The sequence below is a fragment of the Rattus norvegicus genome, chromosome 1, assembly GCF_021556685.1.
Source record: "Rattus norvegicus strain SHRSP/BbbUtx chromosome 1, alternate assembly SHRSP_T2T, whole genome shotgun sequence".
Classification (NCBI taxonomy): Eukaryota; Metazoa; Chordata; class Mammalia; order Rodentia; family Muridae; genus Rattus; species Rattus norvegicus.
The window spans coordinates 137,984,602-137,996,739 of record NC_141534.1 but is presented as its reverse complement, the minus strand read 5'-3'; the positions used below and the strand labels follow the sequence as shown (position 1 = coordinate 137,996,739).

General features: G+C 40.6%; 1 long non-coding RNA gene across 3 annotated transcripts in view; it reads left to right on the top strand.

Moving 5' to 3' along the window:
- The window catches only part of LOC148007721 (uncharacterized), a 60,181-nt gene extending 48,393 nt beyond the window's left edge, over positions 1 to 11,788 (top strand). The window contains exons 2-5 of one of the 3 annotated variants that reach the window (XR_015647119.1): positions 7,738 to 7,862; positions 8,543 to 8,726; positions 9,853 to 9,934; positions 10,403 to 11,788. This is a non-coding gene — a long non-coding RNA (uncharacterized LOC148007721). Of the gene's footprint in view, positions 1 to 7,737; positions 7,863 to 8,542; positions 8,727 to 9,852; positions 9,939 to 10,402 lie in introns of all 3 variants that reach the window. The other 2 variants (XR_015647118.1, XR_015647121.1) reach the window with 2 other exon arrangements.
- The last annotated feature ends 350 nt before the right edge of the window (positions 11,789 to 12,138 follow it).

Below are 12,138 nucleotides of genomic sequence, written 5' to 3'. Positions count from 1 at the left end.
ATGTTTCAGTATGAGGACAGGGGTAACTTCAAAGAAGGAGCTCATTTTTAATGCTTTATTTTCCTTCTGGAAATAATTAATTAGAATTAATGAGTCAAAGCAGGGGCTTTTATGTTTTTGGAAATATCTTAGGCACTCGCTCCCATGAAAACACAAAGACTCCCTTACTTCCACACTGTATGATGGCATCTTCTCCCCTGTATAGAAGAAGGAAGCATTTGAATATGAATATTGATCTTAGAGCATAAGCCATTGGTGTTTTGCTCAGGAAATTTTCCCCAGCACCCATGTGTTCGAGACTCTTCCCCACTTTTTCTTCTATTAGTTTAAATGTTTCTAGTTTGATGTTGAGGTCCTTGATCCACTTGGACTTAAGTTTTGTACAGGGTGATAAGAATGGATCGATCTGGATTCTTCTACATGCTGACCTCCAGTTGAACCAGCACCATTTGTTGAAAATGCTATCTTTCTTCCATTGGATGGTTTTAGTTCCTTTGTCAAAGATCAAGTGCCCATATGTGTGTGGGTTCATTTCTGGGTCTTCATTTCTGTTCCACTGATCTATCTGCCTGTCTCTGTACCAATACCAAAAATTTTTTTGACGATTGCTCTGTATTGCCGCTTGAAGTCAGGGATGGTGATTCCCCCAAAAGTTCTTTTATTGTTGAGTATAGTGTTCACTATCCTGGGTTTTTTGTTATTCCAAATGAATTTGCCAATTGCTCTTTCTATCTCTATAGGAATTTTGATGAGGATTGCTTTGAATCTGTAAATTGTTTTTGTCAAAATAGCCATCTTTACTACATTAATCCTGCCAATCCATGAGCATGGAAGATCTTCCCATCTTCTGAGATCTTCTTCAATTTCTTTCTTCAGAGATTTGAAGTTCTTGTCATACAGATCTTTCACTTGCTTGGTTAAAGTCACACCAAGATACTTTATGTTATTTGGGACTATTGTGAAGGGTGTCATTTCCCTAATTTCTTTCTCAGTCTGTTTATCCTTTGAGTAGAGGAAGGCTACTAATTTGTTTGAGTTAATTTTATACCCCGACACTTTGCTGAAGTTATCCAGTTAAGTAGTTCTCTGTCAGAACTTTTGGGGTCACTTAAGTACACCATCATATCATCTGCAAATAATGATATTTTGATTTCTTCCCTTCCAATTTGTATCTTTTTGACGTCCTTTCGCTGTCGGATTGCTCTGGCTAGGACTTCAAGTACTATATTGAATAAGTAGGGAGAGAGAGGGCAGCCTTGTCTAGTCGCTGATTTTAGTGGAATTGCTTCAAGTTTCTCTCCATTTAGTTTGATGCTAGCTGCTGCTTTGCTGTACATTCCTTTTACTATGTTTAGATATGGGCCTTGAATTCCTGATTTTTCCAGGACTTTTATCATGAAGGGGTGAATGTTGAATTGAATTTGAAGATTATCCTACTTGAACTGAAATGTGTTTTATCAGCAGGAAAGTTGAATATTTTGTTATTTATTTCTTGTGATCATTTACATTCTTACATGTTTTCCCATGGGCATTACTTCTTTTAATTGTGACTTTGAGGGCCTTTTTATAAGATCTGAATCATATGTTGTGAAATTTACCCCAGCACGTTATTTTCTCTGCATCTTCCAGAAACACAGCAAGCAGTTGCATGAAATGTGACATAGTGATAAATTATTTCTACAGGTAGTTCTTCTGAATTTGTCTTGAGAACCCTAATGTCAACATTTATGTCCCAGGATATAGTTATAAATTGGAGAGTAATTTATTATCTTCTACAAAAATAGAAAGTAATGAATAAACTTTGAGAAAAGAGCTATGAAATCCCATCACTGGCTTCTGTATGACTAACAACTGTTTTTAAAGACTTGGCTTGCCTTTGCCAACCTCTAGCTCAGAGGTTGTCAGTCTAGTCCTTTCATTCCTATGTCTCATTTCAGCAGTATTGTCCACCTATTTCCCATCCCCCCATAAAGCTCACAGAAGTTTATCTGTCCAAACTCAGGAAGTCTAGTTATTTCCTCCTTCTACTTTCTCCCTTTCACTTGGATTCACCAATCTTCCCTCACAGTGCTTTATGGTTTAAGGCACACGAACAACAAATGCAAGGGAAACATCTTAAAGAAGAGCTTCCTTCTAGGAACTACAACAATTTTCACATATGCTCTAGTGGAAATCACAGAGAGACAAAAACATTTGGACAGACTGAAACATATGCTAGGAATTACAGCAGACAACTTGAATTTCAGAGTCATAAATCCTAAGCTACCTTTGTAATCTTGAATAAGGGATTTATAATTTCTAAGTCTCCTGCACATCATTTTAAAAGTATCATGAATAACACTTACCTTGTATACCTTGTTATTGAGAACATAAAAAAATGATATTTTGTGAATGCAATCTATTATCAAAGAAGTTGGGATAGTCCTACATCTACCCTGATGCTAATCTGTCCGTATTGCTCCTGTATGTTCTAAGAGTCAAAAGTACACATACAGCCAATGAAGTGTAAGTGTTTCTCAGAGATTTTCATTATTTCTATTAACCTTAAATGTTACCTTGTCAAATCATTTACTACTAATATTCCTAAGAATATTTCATCAACCAAAACAAAGATACTGTTTTCTTTTTGTTATTGTTGCTGACTGAATCTGTTTCTCTAGAATCCACCTGCATGTTTAGAATGGGTTATCAATCATAACTGCTCTAACTTCTGGCAGAGCAGGAATACATCATTTCTTAGGTCTTTTTTCTTTTTCTAGATGATAATTTTGAGTGAAGCTTAAGAGAAGGACAGTCAACGTGAGATTTTAGAGTGCTCCCAAGCTAAGATAGACAAAGGAGCACAGAGTCCCCTGGCTGAGCTGAAGTCAATGTTGGTCTCTATAAACAGGACGTGCATCTTCATTCCTTGATTTATTTACAAATAACTGAGTTCCTCTCATTGCTTTTACCACCTGGTAAACTCTCAAAGATGTATTCTCCTAGCATCGAATTCCCAACATGCCACTCTCTCTCCAGGACTCGTCCAGTACAACATAGTCCACATCCTCATTGAACCTTGTATTACACATCACTCTTGACTATGCAAGAGTAATATGCAATATTGCATTTATGTTATCAACACAGATGTCATTCTTGCACAGCAGCTTGGCTCCTAGCCTGAGAAGCATCAGTTTTCATACATGTTGAAATCCTTTTCTTTCGAATCATTTTCCACACTGAATTTCTCTCCACTGACCAAATATTCTCTACCAGCCTTGATATATAGCTGCTTCTGAGATTTTTTTTCCTCTGGATATCACCAAAATGGGAATAAGCCCATATAGTTTGAACTCTGGGGGATACTTTGGAATGAGAGAAGGGGCAAGTGGAGAAGTGGGCAAGAGAAAGCCGTAGGAGCAAAAGTGGATTACACACTTATGAAAATGTAATGAAACCCACTATTTTCTTCAATTATTGCATGGCATGCATATGTACAAGATCGGGGGCCTTTCTTTCCTATTGCTGATAAAATAACATTGTCATATCTCTTCTACCTTTTTAAAGAATTATATTCAAATGGAATAATAGAAGGCATTGTTTAACATTACCTTAGTAATATGTTAGCAATGTTATAATATGTAATTTCACCTTACCATTATACTTTATTTGATTTTCTGTTGATATTACCATTTATGACTGGTTTGTTTAGGTTTTTGCCTTGTTATTATGCACATAGCATGGGACATATGGGGAAATTCTCTGAGGGATTTCCTTTGAAGATGAGTGGTTGAGTCCACTGAGGCTTCCTTTCTAATGAATTTATAAATAGTATCTTTCTTGTCGCCACTGTATTAGATCATCCTTGGTAATGGTAAAGATTTGCTTTTCTTCCCTGTGTTCACATTTCCTTAACATGTACCTGGGGTTTTAGATTTCACTTCTCTGAGAGCTGATGACATTGAGTATGAGCTTCTTCTCACTACTACTTTGGTGTTCCTTCTGAGAAGATGCCTGTTGACTTCTTTATCACAATTTTTTTCATGAGCAATGACTGATTTCACCATATACTGCTAGTTCAACATATAGCAACCTTGGTGTAGTGAGTACTTTAGCCTTAAGGAAATCTAGAAAATTCTAGGAGAAGGAAGATCCCCTTCACCCTTCTCTACTGAAAACCTCCCCATGTCCTTTCTCCTTTAAAGTGGATTGTATCGCTTCTCGGCCTTTTGGCTAAGATCAAGTGTAAAGTGGATTGTAAAACCTAGGTGATCTCCTGCAGTAGCTCGAGCTTATAAAATTCCATTCAATAGCTTCCCTCTCTGTATCTCGAAGGAAGTAGTAAACTTCTCACTGATTGGGGATCAGGAATGGATCTAAGCAACAGATTTTTAACTTCCGCTACCACCCTCACCCCTTCACCAGGTCCTGCTTATTGTCTTTGACTCATAGCTCTGCTGTCCAGCCTATGTCGCCGCCGATACCCACCTCATCAAATTTAGCACACACATTCTCAGCTTTCCTCTTTGAGCCTTCATTGTTTACTGTGCTTCCCATGTCACATGAATAATCTGTTGGGCACTTCTTCACTCTTCTTCAGTAAGATTATTTTTGTTTGCTTCATTGTTCTTTTTAGATATAGTCAGGGACTCTGTGTTGGTGGAAACAATTTCTCCCCAACAGAGTTTTTTCTTAATATTTTAGAAACTTCAAATGCATTCTAGAAACCCGATCTTCTGGCTTTGCACATGTTTGAGAAGTTGCCTGTTCGTAGCTTTCCTTTGTACTTTTCTAATGAGTCAGAGCTCTCACTCCTAACCTGGAGGGTGTCTTAGTTAGGGTCTTATTGCTGTGAACAGACACCATGACCAATGTAAGTTTTATAAAGGACAACATTCAGTTGGGGCTGGCTTAAAGGTTCAGAGTCCATTATGATCAAGGTGGGAGCATGACAGCACCTAGGCAGGCATGGCGCAGGAGGAGCTGAGATTTCTACATCTTCATCCAAAGGAAGCCAGGAACAGACTGAGCATCCTCAGGCAGCTAGGAGGAGAGCCTACAAGCCCACCCCCACAGTGACACACTTCCTCCAACATGGCCACACCTTCTAATAGTACCACTTCCTGGGTTAAGCATATGCAAACCATCGCAGAGGGCTGTATTAAAATTTCATTTTACTGCTTTCTGTCTTATTTGAGAATCAGGATAAAGGAGGTTTGAAAGCACCTTTAGCTAAGGTGGCTGGTTGCATGAGTCCTATTAAGAGGGAAAAGGTTACAAGTTGTGGTTCCATTGTTTATCTGTCTAGTAATGCTTTTTCCTCTGGCTCTCACCTGGACACTCATGTACTGCTATGTATGATGGCAGTGACAGCACTAACTCATTTCACCTATGTGACTCTGTTTGTCCCCCTTCTTGTCAGCCCTTCCTGATCAAAGCTCTGTATGCTCATTACGTCCATCAACTGGACACAAACCAGAGTCATTCGTTAAGTGCAAACCTCAACTGACCAAAAACCTCCCTCAGATTGGCCTCTAAGCATGTCTGTCTGGTACCTTCTTGATTGTTGATTGATATGGAAAGACCCATCACACTCTGGATGGTTCCACTCCTGTGCTGATGACCATGTGAAGTCTAGAAAAGGAAGTGGAACTTGAACCAGGAAGCAAAACTGTAAGCAACATCCTTCCACGTTCTCTGCTTCAGTTCTTGCCTTGGCATCCCTCAAGGAGGAGATGTGATTTAGAAGTGGAAGACAAACCCCTTCCTTCTCCAGTTACTTTTTATCAGGGTTTTATTAGATCAACAGAAGCAGAGGAATACACTTTCTGATGGTCTTTCACACCAATTTTCACACTCGACCTGAAGGAATTCGTTGACTAGAGACGGATGACTGGTTGATGGCAACCTCTCCATCTTATTTGCATATTTGTCTTTCAACCAATGGATCTGCTTATGGTCTCTGAATCTGATGCTACCAATCAATGTATCTTTTTTCTCTCTTGAACTCAAAGAGGGCTGTTTTTTCATTAGTTGTGTCTTGCCCACTAACCTGGAATTTAATGATTCTTTACCAACCATGGTTCTTTACCTTCTCTGGGAAGACATTAGTAGTCTCTCCCAGAAGAATTTACATATGTGAATGCATACGATTAATTTTACATAAATCTGTAGACTGTATGACTTTGTTAGTTCATCTGGTCTCCTCCAGTGCCTGGTGAGGGTAGCTTTGGTTGTTCAACACTTATTCCCATTTCACAGAAAGGATGAAGACCTGGGGACTTTGAAAGACACCAGGACGTGCCTGAGTAGGCCAGTGGTCCAGACTGAGGCAGGAAGCAGTGAAGTAGGTGTTGAATCTTCTGACTCTGACTAGATGTACAAAACTGTTAATGTGACCAATCTGTTGACGAGACTTTGCGAGTAATGATTTGTCATGTCAATAAAGTAATTTAAACTATGATTCCTTGATCAGTACCAACAACTTAGATACCAGGTTTCAATACTGATCACCTCAGCACAGTATGGAAGCCATCAAGACTTTTTCTTTTTTCCCTGTAAATTTTTATAGTTGTCATGGGCTATCATTAGCTGTAAAAATAATCTTTAATTTTATTCCCAATATTTTATCTTATAGCTCAAACCAGAGAAATAGAGCTCAGGGGAAGGTTTTAGTCATACGTAGCACATTTCTTCATTTGGGAACTCATTCATTTGTTCATGGCAACTTGTTTCTCTGGCTTGTCTGTGTACTATATGGTACGCTGATTAATTAATTGACTATTATTTGAAAAGCCACAGAAAACACCCAGTGTTGAATATATGTAAACGGGGTAAAAGAAGATTCAAGCAACATGCTTAATAAATGTCCTGGGATCATATCTGGAGATCCTATAAGTGGAATTTCCCTTGGAAATCTGTGTAATGGCTTATAAATTATCCCTTATCTGCTTACTTTTAATGTTGCTTTAGGCTTTTAGTTGGGCTATAGTGCTGGCTCTCTGGGGACTTTGATGGAGCCTTGTGGACAGGCAGCAGAAGCCTCTGGCAGTGCTTCAGGGTTTTGATGATCCAAGTGAAGAGGGCTGGGTGCTCTCCACTGAAATAGACTGTTAAGAACTTTGTCAAAGAATGAACTCTTCCTGTAACCCACACCTCATTTGTCACCCTGATGGGCTGAGGAAAAGTGACATTTACAAACGGAGAATGAAAGCACATCTATTTCCCCAGCCTGACACCCTGATATAATAACTATTTACCTTGAGAAAGACGCGCTGCGAGTTCTGATTCTTGTGAATCTTCTCAGTTTGGCACTTATTTTCTCACTCTGTCAAACAGCCCCAGATTAATGGAACAATTTGTTCAACAAATCATATTAGTAGAATGCACACAGGGTAAAGAGAGAGGTGGGGGAGTAGAAATTTTTTTTACTCATTCATGGCAGTGGCGTCTCTGCAAATAAAAATGTAGTTATGTCTGACATTTACAGAGGGACGAGGCGAAGGGGAAGGGTGTAATGACTCCGGGCAGGAGAAAGAGCATTGGGTAAGAATGGTAGTACTCGAAGGGGAATCTGATAAAGTTACACAGAACACCTAGACAGAGCTTCCTTCTGGAACATATCTGTCAAGCAGCAGGATTCACCACTGTCCAAAAGGAGGGGCAAAGAGAGAGAGAGAGAGAGAGAGAGAGAGAGAGAGAGAGAGAGAGAGTGTTTCCCATTAAAATAAAGCATCTAATGCTTTCTGTGTTAATCAGGTACCTTTCTTCTCATCCTGTACCATGCAAGCCTAAGAGAATTCCAGAAACGTCATCTGACAGAAGAGATGATCCAGTGAGCATATTATGAGCACTGGGCGGAGCCTTGTGTGAACAGGACCCAGGTACTTCATTCTGATAGCATCCAGTTCACACTCAGCAGACAAATATAACAAAGCAATCAGCGATGGTTGGCAGGGCTGCAGGGCGTCAGGAGGTCTTGGTCCATGCCTCCATGCAAGAAGTCCGAATGAGTATTTAGACCAAGCAAATGTCCCTTATCACAAATCATGCTTATTGCAATATGTGCCACCTCTGACTCCTTTGAGCACACAGGCAACCTCACATTTTCCCCACTAAGTTTCAAGTGACACTGAGAGTCAGCAGCAGGGCGTGTGTGTGTGTGTGTGTGTGTGTGTGTGTGTGTGTGTGTGTGTATGTCTGTGTGTGTGTGTGTGTGTGTGTGTGTTAGGAAAGTCACTTGACTATTATTCTTTATATCCACTAAAGAAAATGACCCTCACTTGTCCACTTTCCATGTACTGTAGCCTTGAATGTCAAGGGGAAATATGGTCTCAGATGCTTGAATGCCTTGGATTTTTTTTGTCACATTTTCTTTTCTGTTTTACTTTCAGTGTCCTCCTCCTCCTCCCCATTTAAGGTCTTTGATCTATTCCCTTTTTTTTCTTTTGTAACAACAATTCCTGATATAATTTTGGATCCTTAGCAAATTTGGAAATAATGTTTTCTCTTTATAATATTCGGATTTTCAATTGGTAATTTTCTTTTCAAATTAAAATCGCAGCTTCTGGTAAAATGCTTCCATGTAAAGTGGCCGACCTTTTGAGTCATTGAGGAACAATGAGAGCTCTGGAGAAGATGTACTTCGGATCCTTCTTCAACCAAGAAGAACGGCAGGAAACATCACTGAACAGCACTGCTGGGGTAGCCTCCAGGGACGGCACGAACTCACCTTACATAATTATTCTGTGAGAAAATATTTTGTTCCAGAAAGTTTAGGTCACGCTAACTGTTTGTGCCCCACTTTCATCCAGCAAATGTTTTATCAAGGATGAGCAAGAAATTGCATTTTGGTTCAATGAGATGCCTTAGTAAACAAAAGTGCTTTCGACCATGGCCAAACATCAGAATTGGTTACATTACTGGACCCCTTATAATGTCATGAAAGAATCAACTTCCATGCACACATACATGTACACATATACAAACACACATGCACACACATACATACATGTGCATATGTGCACACATGTACACAATTGTACACACACCCCTACTGTATTAACCATTTTTAAAGGAAAACACAGATTTTCTTTTAGGAAAGCTGGCAATCTAGCTAAATAGGAAAAGAGCTACTAAACCATGTATGTGACTATTCCTTGTGTGTGTGAATAGGCATGCCTAAACTTATTACAAAGAAAACATATTTACGTTAAAGACTTGAAATGGAGTTGTGGATGCAGTTCAATCAGTAAAGCCATTGTTATGTAACTACGAGAACATGAGTTTGATTCACAGCACTTACAGAAAAGCCAGGCCCAGAAGCCCAGTTCTGTAACTCCCTGTAACCTCTGGGCTGAGGAGGTGGAAATAAGAAGTCTGGCCAGTCAATCTAGCAGAGTCTGTGCACTCCAAACTAAAGGAGAGTGTTACTGAAGAAGATAACCCTTGTCAACCTCTGCCCCTCCTCCAGCTTCATTTAAAGCTCTAATGTGTCTATATTTGAGCCAGCATATGATCAGAAGGAAAAAAAAAGAGGGTCCACTACCATGAGCCTCTCAATCAGGGAGGAAATCCACCCCCCCCCGCCCCCAACTTCTAATTGCAGAGGACCAGGCAGCCTAGGTAGCTGCACTCTGAGATGGGATGCCCCTTTGTGAGGAGGAGAAATAAGCCAATAGTCCCTGCCAATCATTCTGTCAACTCCCCACTAATTTGACTTTCTTAACTTTGCTCCATTCCCCCTTCTGCTACCTCATGGTGCTTGCTGCTTCTTAACCTGGCTGGCTTTGGACACGTTTTTGCAACCCCGTTGTATCCGTACTTTACTACAAATGACTGTGATGTTTTTGTGTTTGTCTGATTTCCTTAAAGGGAACTGAGCTGTTTGTGTCCTACCCGCTCCCCAAGAGGCACTCCCTACCCTTTGGGGGTTCATTTCCGCAGCCGCTCACTGGTAGGTAAGGCATCTGTCTATATTTCTGCTATTTATGTCTGATTTCTCCAAGTATGAGCTTTGTAATCTGTGGGTTAGGAGTGAGGGTGGGGGATGGGAGAGGCGGTGGTGGGTGGGAGGTGGGTGGCATAGAGAGAAGTGGGTCAGACTTCAGTTTTTCCTAGGGGGGAAAAAACTGGCCATATTGACTGTAATTGTCTATCACATACAAAAAAAAATCTTAGAAGGAGAAATTTTGTTTCATTTTTAGGTCTTTAAAAAGGAAAAAAAAAAACACTCCCCCCTCCTTCCTTTGGCTTGCCTATAAAACTTGTCACTGAAAATAAGGAAGTTTAATTGGAATTATCATGCAGTGATTTTGGTCACTCTATCCATTGGTCAGGTTTACTGAGTGCGCGCTCTCTCTGCTGTTGCTGCTTCAAGATCAACTTCACATGCATTGTTTGCTGACTACCTCTGCTTTCTTAGGCACAGGCATCTCTTTGTAACGCTGCAGAGACACAGCTTTACTTGTTCAAGGTTACACAGTGGCGAGAGGACCAGCGAGCTATATTTAGTCACGCATTTGCATCCTGTTTCCACTGATGGTGACCTCTCTGTTTGAATGTCTAATACATATCGGCACTTCCTGTATCTTAACCTCAAAAAACAAACAGTACAGACCACAAGTCAATCAACAGTTCCTGGACAGCAGGTGAAGAAGCCGCAGGTTCACAGAGACTCATTTATTCCTTCCACGACACTGGGAAGCAGATACCAAGAGTCTGATTTTATATATAAAGAAACAGACGCAGAAGATGACGTGCTATACTAACCGGAATGCACCCGATCCTCTCGGATCTCGGGATAGAAGCAGTTTTGCCTGGTTAATACTTGAATGAGAGGTGGTTAAATAATTTGCACCGGACACAATGCAGAAGTGGGGTTTGTCCCTGATTCTTGGACTCTTCCTCAAGTCCTTCACTAGCTAGTTGAAAACAACTCTAAGAGACAATAATTCCTGCCCATCACTGTCCTCACAGAGAGCCTCCATGCACAGAAAGGTCTCCTCCTGCTGACAGTAAACAAGCCTCCCCATCTTCTCTGCCCTTCCTCGTGGCCTCCCTGTTCACTGCAGTGCTTTTCATTGTCTTGATTCTAATAAAAAAAAGTTAGAAATAGGCAAAAACCTTCTTCCTCCAAAGGTGGAGAAATGACGATTTTATAGAATTGCTATCGGTTACCTGCACTTTACAGAGTTGTCAAATAGCTCCAAGACAGTGAATAAAGGCTACAACTATCGTTTAGGAAGGTTTTCCCACTTGATGAATTGCTGTCAATTAGGGTACTTTTCTTTTGGCCCTGTCAGGTCTTTGGTGTAGCTTTGAGTCGCTCATTGTAGCATTATGTCCAGTCAAAGACAGGCAGGTAGCTTGAATCAAGCTACTATGCAATAAGCAGTCATGCTTACTTACAGTAGAGCTTTCTGAAGGGATGCGGTGTTCTCTACCACTCTCTCCCAGTGCTGAATGAACGCTGATGAACACCTCTCTAGGGTTGAGGGAAAGCGGGAACAGAGATGCAGACAGAGTTGTGAGAAACAGATGTCTCCCCAGCCCTGCTTCCGAGCTGCCTAGAACAGGACTCATAAAGGGCCAAAAATAGCACAATACCACTTTAAAAGCATGTGCCATTTTCAATCACAAATCACATGAAAGCTGTGTGTAGCGACGCATGCCTTTAATCTCAGCACCTGGGAGGTAGAGACAATCCATCTCTGTGAGTTTGAAGCTAGCCTGGTCTACATAGAGAGTTCTAGGACAGCTAGAGCTACATAGAGAGACCCTTTCTCAAAATAATAAATAAGTAAGTGGATAAAATGTTTGTTGCGTTTCTTTTTTGAAATCCATTCCAAATAGCTTATGACCCAGTCTCAAACAGGAGCCCCTAGAAGCCTTGATCCCCTAGGCTAGAAAGTTGTCCACCCTGGATAAATCGAATTCAAGGCATTATTTTTGTCCTAGACAAATTACTCTAGTTACTAGCCATTGGCCGTCCTGGGGACATGTCCGAAGGACAAAATATTTTAAGAGCCAGACAGTGCTAAGGAAAGCTACCATCTTAATATGACGTGGCAATAGCCACCAGGAACGACAGCCGTGACTACCCACCCGAGACAAACACGCAGACAGAAGGACAGATGGGCAGACAGAAACGCAGTCACA